This window comes from Triticum aestivum, chromosome 7D (assembly GCF_018294505.1).
Source record: "Triticum aestivum cultivar Chinese Spring chromosome 7D, IWGSC CS RefSeq v2.1, whole genome shotgun sequence".
NCBI lineage: Eukaryota > Viridiplantae > Streptophyta > Magnoliopsida > Poales > Poaceae > Triticum > Triticum aestivum.
The window spans coordinates 64,269,259-64,279,717 of NC_057814.1; the positions used below are offsets into that span (position 1 = coordinate 64,269,259).

Here is a 10,459-nt window from a genome sequence, read left to right on the forward strand (position 1 = left end):
CCATGCTACGCGAGGTTGTAGCCTCCCCGTCTCAAGGTTTTTCTTGAACGTTGCCGAGGGTGATCCCTGGCTTCGGAATGTTGAATGGGTGTGTACTGGTTAGACGTGTTTCTTCCAAAACACCATAAACGGAACTAGTCCCCGTGACTACTGAAATCCGTTGGCTGTGGTTAAGTACAAACTCTGTAGAGTCAAATTCTTCCAAGTCATCGTATCCATGATCAAGTAGTGTAATCAGTATATCCATATCTATCCGCGTGGAAAACTTGTCCCCGGTGATCAAGCCCAAGTGGTAAACCCAGTTTAATTATTATTCCTATGGATGGACTAACTTTATATTTGTCTTGTACTTGTGATAATTTATGTTCCCGAGTTATTGGATTATTGAGCTACAATATAAGCCCTTTATGTGACGTCGCGCAGACGTCCGACTGTGGCGTGTTTTTGTTTCTCACTTTAAGTATAAGCCCTTTATGTGATGTCGCTCAGACGTCCGACTGTGGCACGCACTGCCTTTATTTTCTGTTATGAGCCCTTTATGTGGTGTCGCCCCGACGCCCGACTGTGGTATTGTTATTCTCGCAGTTTCCGCTCGAGGGGTCATTCAGACACTCGTTTGGCACCAGTATTATTATTCTCGCAGTTTCCTCTCGAGGAGTCATTCAGACCCTCGTTTGGCACTAGTATTACTATTCTGCAGTTTCCGCTCGAGGAGTCATTCAGACCCTCGCTTGGCACCCAGTACTTATTATTTCGATGTCTGAACGCACTGGTTAACTTGTTCATATGCTTCATGTTTACATTTGTTATATCTTATGTCCGAACTGTCTTGCGAGTACTTTCATAGTACTCACCTGGCTTGTTGATTTGGCCAGATGTTGGCGAAGGCGATCTCTTGGATGAAGAGTTTGATAGCGCGTCCGACGCCTAGAGGTGTCCCAGTCAGTCCTGCACGATCCCGGATATTGGTCACTTGTATTATATACGCTTCCGCCACCCGCAATAAGTCTCCTCGAGCCTCACTCCGACGTTCGAAGATTTGTAGTCTTCAGGAGTCATATCACTCGCTTCGCGGTGATATTTCCACCACCGTTATTGTCGTGAGTTAGTAGTATGCCACCCTATCCGCCGTCTTGTTTATCGGCGTGCATGTAATAAATTGTTGGGCAGTCTCCGCTCAACCTTGTATTATATTCAGTACTCCTGGTATTTTTCTTCTGTGACCAAGATATTGTCTACCAGTAAGAAGGAATTCTTCCTTACTGGTCCGTAACAGGGATTGGTCTCTCAATAATTATTTTATTGAAAAACCGGTCGTGACAAAGAGCAAATGGCTTGATTCTCAAAGGACTGAAACCCCGTCTAATGCGTGATCTCAAGCACGCAGCACGCGCCTGGGTTGATGAGCTTCCATCAGTTCTTTGGGGATTTAGGACAACTCCCAATCGGTCGACTGGCCGAACTCCATTCTTTTTGGTTTATGGAGCTGAAGCTGTTCTACCGAGTGACTTGCTTCACAATGCACCCCGAGTCGAGCTCTTCTCTGAAGATGAAGCAGAACAGGCCCGGCAGGATGCAGTCGATCTCCTAGAGGAGGAAAGAGAGATGGCCTTAATCCGGTCGACCATTTATCAGCAAGTCTTGTGTCGATTCCACGCCAGAAACGTGAGGGGCCGAGCCTTTCAAGAGGCAGACTTGGTTCTCCGAGTGGATCAGCAGAAACCACACAAGCTCGCCCCTGCTTGGGAATGTCCCTTCATTGTCACCAGAGTTCTCCACAATGGAGCATACCATCTTTACAATGTCGAGCATCAGAAAGACGAGCCACGGGCTTGGAACACGGAGCTGCTCCGCCCCTTTTATACTTAAGTACTCATTCGGATGAGATGTAATAAGAAATACCTTTGTAGTTTGTTTATCAAAGACAAGAGCTTTACAGTCTTCCTAAATGGTTGTTGTTACTTTTGTTTGCGTCTGAAATCCCCAAGTGGGTGACTTTGCCACGAATCCGTTTCGCCTAAGTTTGAAAAATCCTACCGAGTGATGAGCAAGCCTCTTACTCGGGGGCTTAGCAGCAGTCCAGTACTTGCCTAAGTTTAAAAAATCCTACCGAGTGATGAGCAAGCCTCTCACTCGGGGGCTTAGCTGCAGTCCAGTACTTGCCTAAGTTTAAAAAATCCTACCGAGTGGTGAGCAAGCCTCTCACTCGGGGGCTTAGCTGCAGTCCAGTACTCGCCTAAGTTTAAAAAATCCTACCGAGTGGTGAGCAAGCCTCCCACTCGGGGGCTTAGCTGCAGTCCAGTACTCGCCTAAGTATGAAAAATCCCACCGAGTGGTGAGCAACCCTCCCACTCGGGGGCTTAGCTGCAGTCCAGTACTCGCCTAAGTGTAAAAAATCCTACCGAGTGGTGAGCAAGCCTCTCACTCGGGGGCTTAGGTGCAGTCCAGTACTCGCCTAAGTGTAAAAAATCCTACCGAATGGCGAGCAACCCTCCCACTCGGGGGCTTAGCTGCAGTCCAGTACTCGCCTAAGTTTGAAACACATCTTTATCCGCAAGGACGGCGAGGTGCAGGTCGGCTACAACCTTCTCCTCAGAGCTAGGACACGAATACAACGTACGCTCCATCCTCATCCGCAAGGATGACGAGGTGCAGGTCGACTGCAACCTTCTCCTCAGAGCTACGCCACAAGTACAACGTACGCTCCATCCTCATCCGCAAGGACGCCGAGGTGCAGGTCGACCGCAACCTTCTCCTCGGAACTACACCACAAGTACAACGTACGCTCCATCCTCATCCGCAAGGACGACGAGGTGCAGGTCAACTAGAACCTTCTCCTCAGAACTACACCACAAGTACAACGTACGCTCCATCCTCATCCACAAGGACGATGAGGTGCAGGTCGACTGGAATCTCCTTCTCAGAGCTGCATCTCAAGTTCAAAGATTATTCCGAGTGAAGAACAAAACCCACTCGAAGACAAACGCAAGCATATTTCAAGGTAAACAAAGTTCAGATAAATCCTAAGGTTCTGGACCGCATATCAAAAGTACTCGAGCATCAAGCCCGAAGAAGTTGAAAGATTACACAATCACTCGGCATTCCGAGGCAAATAAAGGTGGAGCATATTGTTTTTTGGTCACTCATCGGGAGAAGGACTGGCTGGGTCGCAGAAACTGTCAAGGTCTATGCTGTCTGCAATGCGAGTGGCAGCGTCAAGGAAAGTGTCCATAAAGGACTGGAAAGTGTGCCTTTTTATGTTAGCAACCTTGAGCTCTGCCAGCTTGTCTTCTTTGACATCCTTGCAGTGCACTCGGACCAGAGACAAGGCGACATCAGCACCGCAGCGAGCAGACGACTTTTTCCATTCTTGCACTCGGTCAGGTATTTGGTTCAGTCGAGCCATCAGAGACTCGAGGTCTTGAGATAGTTCCGCCTGAGGCCAGAGTTCAGCATCAACCCGAGTCATCGCCGCCTTCAGGCGGGCAAGATAAGCAACCGCGCTGTCCATGCGAGATTCCAATCGCAGCACATTCATTGCGACGTCATCTCTGACTGGGCAATTTATGGGGTCGAGACTTGTCTCGATCCGCCCAGTTTCCGCTTCAAAATCTTGGCAAAGCTCTGCACAGTTGAGTAAATGGTGAGTCGACGATATGATCGGTCTTGACAGTCGACCGCAATAAGTCAGTCAATCATCAGTACCTTCATGTTTTAGACCAGCTTTGCAGCAAGCTGGCCTAGATAAGACTCCAACTCGCCCTTCCTGGCCTTGAGGCTCCCAAGCTCGTTTGTCAGCTTGTCCTTGTCTTTCTTCAGTCGCTCGACCTCCCGATAGGCGTCAGAAACAGCAACCTTCAGTTTGGAGTTCTCTTCTTCTAACTTGCCGACTGAAGCAAGCTTGTTGTCAGCAAGCGCCGTCTTCTCTCGCGCTTCCTTCTATGCAGCAGCAAGATCCTGATCCTTCTTCTCCAAAGCCTGCTTTATTTTCTCTAAAGAAATAACATTCTTCAGACGGGCTTGGAGTTGACGGTTTTCACTACATACATCTGCTCGAGTGGAGTCACTTGGTTCAAAAAATGGAAAGGAAAAGTGCCAGCAGTGAGATAGACAGTTGACGATTGGTTACCTCCCATGGCAGCTACTTCATCACAAGCAGTCTTGAGATTCTTCTTGGCCAATTCCAGATCAAGGTTGAGGCTGATTTGCTGTTTGTTCATTGCAGAAAGCTGAGCCCCAAGATCACAAGATTTCTGCAGTATAAGACATATCAGATGACTAAGATAAAAAGATATGTGATAGCTACTCTAAGACTACCACCGAATCAAACATTCAACGGCAGTCTCGGGGACTACACCCAGTGGGTGCACTTAGCGTGCCCCCACTGGTTTGAATAAACACTCGACATGGCCTGCCTAGCGTGAGAGTAAAAAAAAGAAGTTCTCAGACCATCGTCGACTGCCCGCAGTCAACCACGGTCTCGGGGACTACACCCAGTGGGTGCACTTAGCGTGGCCCCACTGGTTCTGGTTTCATTCGACCTGGTCCGTCCAGACCGAGTGACAAAATTTAGATTCTCAAACCACAGTCGACTGCCCGCAGTCAACTATGGTCTCGGGGACTACACCAAGTGGGTGCACTAAGAGTGCCCCCACTAGTTAAAAGATTCAATTCAAGATGACTCAAATTGCCTCGTACAACTTCATAACAGTCACACCTAGTGGGTGATCGGATGAGAAGTATGATCAATCAGGAATCAACTAACCTGGACATTGGTCTGCAGAGCTGCTCCAGCGTTGAAGGCCACCTGACTAGCCTCATGCACCACTTTCATTTGCCCCATCACAAGGTTCAACTGAAGAAAGAGCGTCTTTGGCGGCAGCCGGTGGGTCGTCCGGAGTCTGATACGCAGTGAAAAGCGATGATGGCAGAGCAGTCGGTATTGGCGCAGCAGAAGTCTGAGCAGCTGATCCTGATGGGCAACCAGTCGACAGCGGGATAACGAAAGTGACGTTGGTATGTGCCGGATCTGTCGATCGCTCGACTGCCGTCTCAGGCATCTCAGTCGACTGAGGAACCTGGACCTCAGGCGTCTTCCCGCTCAGTTCCGCGTCCCTCCTCCTCCTTCCCCTCAGCGGTACTTCTTCTTCATCGTCCGGGAGCACAACAACGTCTCATGGTGCTGCAACAGGCAGAGAAAGTCAAAGAGATAGCTGACAAACAATCCAGTCGTCCAAATAAATTCGAGTCGAGCAGACTTACTGGCTTTGGAGGTAGCTGCATCGGTGGTTTCCTCGTCGACTGGTGTCTTGTCGATATCCATATCAGTCACAGCCGAGGTCGGGCTGTAAAGGTTCATCATCCACTCGGTCAGTACAAGAGAATCGGTCAGAACAAGAAAATACAGGGAGAACATTTACCCAGAAGCAACAGGAACTTCCATCTTGATTTTAGGCAGGGTCTTCCGAGCCTTCGAAGGATTGATCTTGGGCTGCTTGGTGACCTTCTCAGCCAATTCTGGAGTCGAAGACCGAGCGCGCTTTTGAGATGGAGCGCTCGAGGCCACAGCCTTGCCGCGCCTGCCCGCGGGATCATGGTGCTTCTTGGATCGACGTTCGGAACGAGGTGGTGAGTCGGTTACCTCCTCGTCGTCCGACTCATCGCTCTCATCTTCAACACCGTCGGCTGGTGACTCCCACTCGCCGCTCTCCTCCATGCTGTCCTCGCCTTCATGGTCCTGCTCGAGAGCTTGCTCGCCATTGGGCATTGAGTACATCTCTGTATAAATCTACAAAACAAGGAGCCGAGTGGAAATCAGTCGGATCAACAAAACAGTCAGAAAACACATCCAAATTCAATCAAGTGTAGTGGCCAAACCTTGTCTGGCTGGTTGCTTTCGCTGAAAGGTTTGACCCTCCTGGCACCCCTGGGGTTGTCCTTGTTCCCGGTGATGCCCCTCAACCACTCGGCCACTGTTTTGGCCTCCACCTCCTCCGGATGAACCCGAGCGGTATCACCAGCCCCGGAGTACATTCACATGGAGTGGTCACGAGCTTGGAGTGGTTGAATGCGTCGACTAAGGAACACCTCCAGCAGATCCATGCCGGTGACACCTTGGTTGATCAGTTGAACTACTCTCTCGACCAACATACCCGTCTCCGGCTTCTCCGCGGCGGTCACTTTCAACGAAGATGGAGTTTGAACACGATCAAGAGAGAAAGGGGGAAGTCCAGTTGACTGGCCTGGAGTCGCAATATCCTGGCAATAGAACCAGGTCGACTGCTAGCCCCTGACCGACTCAGGAAGAGTCATCGAAGGGAAGGAACTCCTCTTCCTCTTCTGAATACCCAGACCCCCACACATCTGGATAACATGGGTTTTCTCGTCGTTCGAGTTCGCTTTCTTCACTGTTTGGGAGCGGATGGTGAAAATGTGCTTGAAAAGACCCCAGTGCGGTCGACACCCCAGAAAAATCTCGCACATGGACACGAATGCGGCAAGGTATGTGATGGTGTTGGGAGTGAAATGATGGAGTTGAGCCCCGAAGAAATTCAAGAAACCTCGAAAGAAGGGGTGTGGAGGAAGCGAGAAACCGCGGTCGACATGGGTGGCAAGCAGAACACACTCACCCGGTTGCGGTTGTGGCTCCGTTTCCCCCTCCGGCAGCCGCGCGGACCCATGGACGATCAGCCCTGACTCGGCCATATCATCCAAGTCCTCCTGCTGAAGCGAGGAACGGATCCAATCTCCTTGGATCCAACCCCGCGGCAGCCCCGAGCGCGATGAAGATCCCCGATTCGTCTTCTTGCCTTTCGCCGCCCCCGTCGCCTTCTTCGCGTGCTCCAGTGCCGCCGTTTTCTCCTTCCCCATGGCGGCGGAGCGGAGGCGTCGAGAGTGGAGAAGTCGGATGGGGTGAAAGAGCGAGAGGAAGAAGAAGAAGGAGAATGGGCATGCACAGTGCGGACACCTCGGCCTCGCCGCTTTTAAAGGCCCACTTCCGAGTGGCTGACGCGTGGGTCCGGGCGATCCTGTCAAATCCCACAACAGTCGTACACGGGATACGTGGCGAAAAAGGTGGCGCAGAAATCAAAACGTCCTGTTTATCCACTCCGCTTACCACGGCACGCTCCGCCTGGCGCGCTTTCACCGAAATTTCGAATCCCGCGAAATCTGGGATCCTCTGCAACCGATCACGCCAAAGATTTCGCATCAAAGACAACACTCGGCGGGTGACATTATAAAAACCAATCGGCAATTCCTGAATCGATCAAGGCGACTGAAACGAAGCCGAAGTACCAACACTAGCCTCCGTTCAGAGATGAGTTCTTGAGAAAGGCAAGAGTCAAAGCAAGATCAACTTCAACCTTCTTTTCACTCGGACCTCAATCCATTCGGGGGCTAATGATGAGGACATAGACCTAGGGTAGGGGCATAGGCCTGACCTATACGTCCTACCTAAGGTCCTTGTCCTAGAAGCAAAGAAGTTCAAGAGCAAATAGAGAGGGCTCAACAAAGGTGTCGAGTGCAATCCACTCGACCTACCATTCACTCGAAGATCTCTCCTTATTTAGGTCACTCGACCACTCAGCCACTCGACTTGCAGAAGACCTAAAGCCACTCTGCGCAGCAACGGTCGGACGTTTACTCATAGACTTAATGATCATTTATAGCACTTTATTATTGACGTTATCTGTAACGCTCTCACTTTATGTACATTGAATCCTGTGTAACGGAGGGGAGCTGGGGTCCTGGCACACTCTATATAAGCCACCCCCCTCCTCTGAGACAAGGGTTCGCACCCCCTGTAACACACACACGCATATAATCCAGTCGACCGCCTCCGGGCTCCAAGACGTAGGGTTGTTACTTCCTCTGAGAAGGTCCTGAACTCGTAAAACTCTTGCGTACAACTTCTCCATAGCTAAGATCTTGCCTCTACATCACTACCCCCCATTCTACTGTCAGACTTAGAACCACGACAGGGGGGTCGTGGGGAGTGGAGGCCGGCGGCGGGCTTGGAGGCATCGTGGAAGAGGAGGTCGGTGGCGGGCTTGGGGGGATCGTGGAGGAGGAGGAAGATGGAAGTGGGGAGGAGGACGATGGATGTAGCGAATAGATCGAGGGGAGGCTCATTCCTGTCCGCGTTCGAGGGTTCCTCGTTCCCCGGGGTTTTTCTTCGTTACCTGTGTGGGACGAGAAAAAACAGATGAATGTGAAACTAAAGGCAAGACGAAAAAACCAGACGAAGGTGGGAGATGGGACAAAAAAAGGAACGAAGACTACCAACTGCTTCATTAGGAGTAGAGATTATTTGTTTACTAATTGGATTTAAGATCAGGTTAATTAATTTAGATTTGATTTTTAGATATTGATCGTGATTGATTTTCTCACATAAAAACATTAGTAAATAATTTACGCCAGCATAGAAAGCTCTGATCCGTTCAGATTTTTTTCGTTGTGTGAGAGGTTGACACGAAAATAAACCAGTGGGGGTGGGAGGGGACGAAAAAAAACTAGCGAAAAAACGATTGAAAATGGTGGGACGAAAATAAACCATGGAGTCTATTCACCAACTCAGACATTAGGAGTAGAGATAACTAGTGCTTCCCAAAACCACAACCTCTCCATTCGATGTCACATAACCAATGCACGGTGTACAAACTCCCTCACTCGAGGGGCAACGAACATAGCTTAGATGGTTAGTTTTTTTTTCTTTTTTGCAGACCCAGCCTATTAAGGTTTAAGTCTAAGACTTGTCACTTTATTTTACACTTTTCACTGATGTTCGTTTATTAGGGGAAGATGTTCTCATTGACTACGAGGCGTCTGTAATGACTTCATCAATTTTAAGAGGTTGTGCTGCTCAATATCTCGAATATGCCGTCGATTACAAGACGACTGTAATCGCTTCGTCAATTTTAAAATATTGTATCGGCTCAGTATATTAAAGGTGCTTTTATATATAGGGTTAGCTTAAAAAAACTTAGTGTGCGTGCTACGGACTTACGCGAATTGCCAACAGCGAACAGCCACCTACTCGCACTGGGTAACGAAGCACAACAAAATGCTGGGATCAGGCGTGAAAACGTGACCGCGTCACTCCCGGTACTCCCACAGCAACGTAAAAAGCGGTCGAACCGAGCAGGAGAAGCCACCTTGCAGTCGCACCAGTCCAACGCACCGCACCCGAGTCTCCCGTCTGAGAACCCAACCCCACTCCATGTCTGCGCCAATGCCAGGGCCGGAGGTGTTCGACGTCGTCATCTTCGGAGCCTCGGGCTTCACATACGTCATCCGCGAGGCCCTCAAGTTCCTGCCCCCAACGCCTCCCCGCTCCGAACCCTCGCGCTCGCCGGCCGCAGCCGGGAACGAGTCGCCGCTGCGCTCAGCTGGGCCGCCTCGCCGGGGCCCGTTCCGCACGTCCCCATCCTCGTCGCCGATACCTCCGACCCAGCCTCTCTCGCCGTGGTCATCGCGCGGGCGCGCGTCCTGCTCTCCTGCGCGGGGCCCTTCCGCCTCCATGGCCGCCAGGTGGCTGCGGCCTGCGCGGCAGCAGGGGCCCACTGCCTCGACATCTCCGGCGAGCCCGAGTTCATGGAGCGCGTCGAGGCCGACCTCCACGAGCTCGCCGCCAAGAACGGGTCGCTGATTGTCTCCGCCTGCGGTTTTGCCTCCACCGTCGCGGACCTGGGGTTCTTGTTCCACTCCAGGCAGTGGACGCCACCGTCAGTGCCGGTGAGCATGGTCGCGTATGTCAACCTGGAGTCGTCGGACAGAAAGATCGTCGGGAACTTCGCCACGTTTGAGTCGGCTGTTCTTGGTGTGGCCAACACCAGCCAGCTGCAAGAGCTGCGCCGGTCCCGGCCGAGGCCCGCAAAGCCCAGTGTGAGTTACTAATATTCTTACAATTCACTTTTGAAATTGATGCTTTACTTATTTTAACAGATTCTTGCAAAAATATTTTACAATTGGAATCTGTTGGGATGGTAATGACTCATGAGGGAATTAACAGTACTCATCATAGAAACTTTTTTCCACAGGGTACCCATCATAGAAACTAATAAATTATCACCTACTAACCTAATGCGGAATTTCTATCTATTTATTTGCGAGAATAATTCTTGTATTACTCATAGTTTAGGAATTACAATCTCACGTCTAACAATGTCATTGATGTCCTCTCGACCCGGTCTGAGCCTAACAGCCATAGGACTGTTGGATCTATATGGATGTATCATAGTTCGCCATAAAATGACTAGCAAAATTAGAACTACGATGTTGTGAGTAATACAAGAACTATGTTATTCAATCAACTTCTTGATCTCCTCTACCAAGAAGGCATATCTTGATCTATTGCTGATTGAGCTCCTAATCATTGCTACTGCCTCCAAGCAATTGGACTCAATGTTCACAAATAAAGTGCTCCATTGTAACACCAGTGAAAGTCCTTTTGAAATAC

The 10,459-nt window shown here is 50.2% G+C and overlaps 1 pseudogene; it reads left to right on the forward strand.

Annotated features, from left to right (window-relative positions):
* Positions 1 to 9,220: 9,220 nt before the first annotated feature.
* Positions 9,221 to 10,459, forward strand: part of LOC123170811 (probable mitochondrial saccharopine dehydrogenase-like oxidoreductase At5g39410) — a 3,988-nt pseudogene continuing 2,749 nt past the window's right edge.